Below are 5,750 nucleotides of genomic sequence, written 5' to 3' on the forward strand. Positions count from 1 at the left end.
GGGCAGACGCTGTGGGTTCGTATTACAAGTCGCCAGGCTCTACCTAATACGCATATACATATGTATGTATGTACGTACATACACATATTTCCGCAGGACTCGTGGCATGAAATCGCCGGCGAAGACGACATTAACGAAGCCTGAGGTAGCGGTTCGTCTCGTCATGCTGGCGCTGCAAGGAGCCTATATGTAGAGGAAAAAGGACTGCAGTTTGGTATCTACTCATACACATGTGCGTATGTGAATTTTCCTTTACGATTTAAGACAAAATGTGACAAAAAATGTATGAAGTACATTTATGATTTGGTTGTTCCTTGAGTTTGAATGTAAGCAGCTACTGTTAGGCGGTTTATGTATTAGGGTAATCTGAAACTAGAAACCCCCAATTGCACGCACATTAGGGTGATCCAAAATAAAGTTCAAAATGTTAAGCTCTCACCCGCTAAGATTTTTGCGAATGGAAAAAAATACCCGTGCTTTTTTGTAAAAATAAAAATTTAAAACTGCCCCCAAGCCCCCATGTATTTTATGTGAGGGAAAACACTTTTTCGTAGAAATGGTACGGAATTCTTGAAAATCAATATTTTTCGATGGGAAAACTCTGTTGCAGCGGCAACTCTGAGGTGCACTAGAAATCACAACAGTGCTGAGCTAAGTTATGTGACTCTGTTAGAATAAAGGGGTAATTCAATTTCTAATTTCAGTCTTGTTCGTTATGAGCATAGGCAAGCAATTTTAATTAAATTTTCGAATGAATAAGTGTTTTTTTTTTAATTTTCCGGAATTTTTTTCACTCATTTCTTCTCAACATGAGGTAGAATCCAATAGACGAAATATTTTTTTTTTTTAATTTTTAAATTGGCTATTTTTGGAATTTTGTAAGAAAAATTTTGTAAACGGATTTGAAGTCCGTATCGAAAAATCTATAAGATAAGGACGGTTCCACTTTCGAGATGAATCTCGTCCAAATTTTGTTGACCCGTGTAACTTGATAATGGTGAGACAGTTTCTCAGGAACCTCCGCGTCCTGAAAATTTTTAATAAAAATAGTTCCTGAGAAATTTTCGTTTTCTGATACATTCTAATGTGTGGTCAGTGGCGGATTTATCGTACAGGCAACATAGGCTGAAGCCTAGGGCGGCAGAATTAAGGGGCGGCAAAATTTAAGACAGCTAAATTAAAAGAAAAAAATTTATTTGGATTCAGCTGCACTTGAAATTGTGTTTGTGTCTGTAAAATATTATTAATGATTCATCTCATTCAATACAATTCAAAATTAGAATTACGCTGCGAATTTTTCCTTAGTATAGCAGTCGTTGAAATTTCCATTTAACTTTCATTCACGCGGCTTAGAAACCTGACGGCGCGCCTGCGCGTGGCGCAAAGAAACAGCCGACACGCTGCCCCGAGAACGAGAATCATCTAAAAGGTTACCACACTTGAAACACTGCCGAAAAACGAGCGTGCATTTTCGAGAAAATTCTTGATTCCAAGCCCACCAGTTTTTCATAAGTGTATCATAACGTGAATAATCTGAAGGTCAGCTTCGCGTGAAAAACTATCTCAGATCTTCATTGAGCGAAAACAAACTGAATGCTCTTGCGTTGCTGACTATAGAGTCAGATTTGTTTCTATCTATCGATTGTGAAGATATTATCCGCGAATTCGCAGCTGAAAAATCAAGACGTAAAGAACTGTGAAAAAGAAGTGTTTGAAAGAGGGTTTTTGTTGAATACCTTATCCATGCTGATGTCGAATTTGTTAATTCCGTTATGTATTTCATTATTAACGAACTATATTGTAATAAAGCACTGACAATAACAATCATTTTTGATATATATATATATTTTTTTTTTTTGTGAAAAAAGGGCGGCAAGTTATGAATTGCCTAGGGGCGGCAAATATTTAAATCCGCCACTGTGTGTGGTTCATACGAGCACATACAAAAGAGCAGCATTTACATAAGCAAATACCTATCGGATTAAGTCCGTGTTAATCCGGAGCAACGCTACCGTCTGCTTAAGCTTTTACACGACTGCGTATTGTGCTACGGGGCGTATACGTTACATACGCAACTACAGGTATGTATATGAGCGCTGCGTTTTAAGTCAAATTCAATGGCATTTGAGAAAACACGTTGTCAAATAAGATTAAAAATCGGTTTATCGATTGATTTCGATCAGGATAGGTCTTTAGTCATCTACATGCGCTGCTAAATCGGCTATGTGTCAGTTTTTGGCCCATAATATCATCGGTGAAAGTATAGATAAAGGAGATAAATTTGGGTCAAAATATGTCTCCAAATTTTGGCGTTAAAATATGGCATAGTGTAAACCAGTCCTTACGGTTTATATAATAATTAATTGTATTTAATATGTAGTAAGCTGCTAGTAATTGGTACAGGCTATGCAATCAACATTGGGCTCGGTTAAAAGTTCTTAAATAATTCGAAAAGGAAACTCTTGCTTCACTAACTTGGCCATTCTCCAGCATAACGTACATTCGTTATTCAATATATTCTAACTTCATTGTAAATTCGAAATCCAGTCCATTCTCGAAGAAAATTTGTATGAAAGAGAGCTCGTCTTTCCTTTGAAGCGGTTATGGGCACAGCTCTGCCCGCGGGCAAAGCTCTTTTAAGCTTTCTTTATATTTTGTATGGACGCGTGCAGATTAAAAGCTCTCTCTGCCCATCGCTGCTTTAAAGAATGGGCTTCACCGCATTTATTTTTCGTTTTTCACATTTCCATTTAATTTTTAGAGTAACGTGATTTATAAATATACGCATTAAACATTTATACGCTTTTTGTTATACACAATTATTTGAGGCTTATAGCCGTAAACTTATTGCAAGTTTATTTTAAAAACTCCTTTAGAAATGCTTTTTACATCAGATTTCTACTACTAAAAGCAGTGTAGTATTGATACTTTTTTTTGCGAGTACTGAGTACTTTTCAAAAAAGTTCTATCACTAGTCACAATACAATTCGTAGGGACAATATTCTAAAATGCTTCATTTAAGTTTTGAAAATACGCATTTTCAGCGTTAGTTTTTTTTCATTTCGTTACTTCTCCCCAGTCCAATACAAAATTTTTGCCCCATTGGAGCTTTTCCGTCAATATTTTTACCAGAGAGCTATCTTATTTAAGCCTCTCTGTAGTTTGGGAGAGAGGGTCAGTATCCACGGGAAAAAAGGCAGTATCATTAGCAAAGGTGCCGACGGGAATCCTTCTGAATATATGTATGTACCCTGCAAACCCAAGTTCCCGAATCTTAACGAAATCTTTAGGAGTATCTGATTTCTGTAACAATTTCTTTTACCGATCTTTAAAGAAAATTATATGAAGTGGTTGACAAGAACTCGTAAAGAAATTTATGTATGAAAAGTAAAGAAAATTCTGAAAAAACTCTGCAAGAACTCTGCAGATTTTCTTCCGAAATTTCGTGAAAGAATGGAAGTGTGCATAATTTATTTCATTTTAGAAAAATCGGCAAAAAATCGGATGGGATCTTTACGAATTCATTAAAATTTCTCCACGATTCAGAATACTCTGAAAAAATGGTTTGCAGGGTACATACATATGTATGAATTGTTATTTTGTACTTTTACCTTGTTTCTTGCTATAAATCAAATATTGATTTACCTAGTTTTTAGCTTTGTTCTTTAATTTGTTTAGCTTTTTCTCTGGAAAACTTATGGGAACAATATCTCTCGTTTCTCCTCTATTGCGAGCCCTTCCGCGACTTAACCCCCTACACCGCACCCCTAAGACCCTCTTCCCATCTGGATCGGCCCTTCTTAGTACACTGTAAGTATGTAAATATGTACACCATCTAGGCATTTAGTGACATCCAATATAATTATTTAGTTTTATAGTCCTTCATTATTTACCACAAGATAAATACCTAAATACTTTTGTACTTAGATCTGAGTATTTAGTAAATACAAATTTGCCCATCACTGCTCCATAGTAACCGCTATACCAGCAGATATTGCGAAATACATTTCGTTGGAGGATTTTCGAACATCTAGTTGTGCATAGTACATACATATGTATGCCTATTTAAATAGTATGTATCCAAGCATATGTAGAGCAGAACATTAACGAATATTTCAAGTGGAGAAATTTGTCATTTACATAATTCACTATCGGCAGGATCAGCCAGATCGGTAGGGAGAAAGCATTTTTCCATTAAACGACGACGGGATGCGATAACAAGTGGCATATAACCGCATATACATATACACATGGTATACGTATGTATGTATGTAAGTGAGCTGGCGTCACCAAATGCATACATATGTACATACATAGAACGGTGAAAGTGGGTGAGGTGCGTCCTTTTAATGACACATGTAATGACATTTCATAGCGCCACAAACCGTCGATGCAACTTGAATATTGCGCCAAAGGATCAAAGGCATCAGCTGCCGATACTGCGCATTACTATTGAACATTCCGCCCACGCTATTATACCTTTCAGTAAAGGATAATAAATGTCTTGGGCAAATGGGAATGTTGAGCGATATTTCGTAATAAGCAAATTAAGATTTATTAATCGGCTTCTTTTCAAGTTAGAGTTTAAGGCAACAATTACAAAACAATTGCATTTAAAGTTGCATTAGAATGCGTGTACGGATATTTGTTTGGCTGAATAGTATACTTGTATGTATGTTTAATGCAATTTGTATAACCAAATATTGTACAATAAATGTAAACAATTTATTATAAAAATTTGTTTCTCTTGCTTTGCTTGTATATTTAAATCCGAAAGCGCATTTTTATAAATCATTTTTTGGTTTTTAGATGTGGCTTTTGGTTTTTGGTCTTATGCTTGGGTTTCTCCATGCGCCGTTTGACATGTTGGCGTCAAGATCAAATTGTTGCCCAATTTGTGTGATCGGAAGATGTCAAGTGGATTTTTACTCATGTTTCCGCCTTAACCGTCCCCCAAACATAAAAAGCAAACAATTGAAAAGTTAAACACTTGCTTGCACACACTCATAACATATATGTACATATGTATGTAGTACATCCATTTGGGTGTATGTTTGTATGTATTTATGTTCGTTTGTGCTTAGATTGTGCATTCAAGTTTTTTTATTACAATTTAATGTGGGAATCTGTGACATTTTGTTTGTGTATTTTTATTAGTATAAAATATGTACTATGCATTTTAAGGAATTTCAAGTGGAAATTCGATGACAATTACAGTCGAATTAATTAGCAATCAACACTGGCATCCAACTGGTTTACAGTAGAATCCAGTTATAAGGACTTCCAAGGGACTGGTAAAAATACGTAGTCGTACTTACCGGACGTCGTATAAACAGAACAGCTCTTTTTAGATTTTATTTTGTATTATTCTGCCATAGGACATTTTTGCGCACGTAGTTAGTCATCATTTATCACTAACCATCTGCCGAAACATTTTAACTATCGAGTGCACATTGCTTTAGTATTTTTGACGAGCAAAAATGCAAAAGTTTATTTTATTCATTGAATCCAAAATTGACGTCTGTCGAAAAAATTTGAATGAAGAAGACAAATGTCGCTATGGACTAACCGCTATCCACATCAGGCGACGTATGCGCCTCGATGTTCAGTCACTGCATAACATGTATTAAGCGGATAGTAATTTGTGTAAAAAAGTTAGAGAAAACAACATTTATAGGTTTAGTATACTTTTAAATATCTCAATATTTTTGGTTTAAGCATTGTAAAAATAAAATTTTGTTAACTAGTTT

The sequence above is a fragment of the Rhagoletis pomonella genome, unplaced genomic scaffold (genome assembly GCF_013731165.1).
Source record: "Rhagoletis pomonella isolate Grant_MI unplaced genomic scaffold, Rhpom_1.0 Rhpom_scaffold_00004, whole genome shotgun sequence".
Taxonomy (NCBI): Eukaryota; Metazoa; Arthropoda; class Insecta; order Diptera; family Tephritidae; genus Rhagoletis; species Rhagoletis pomonella.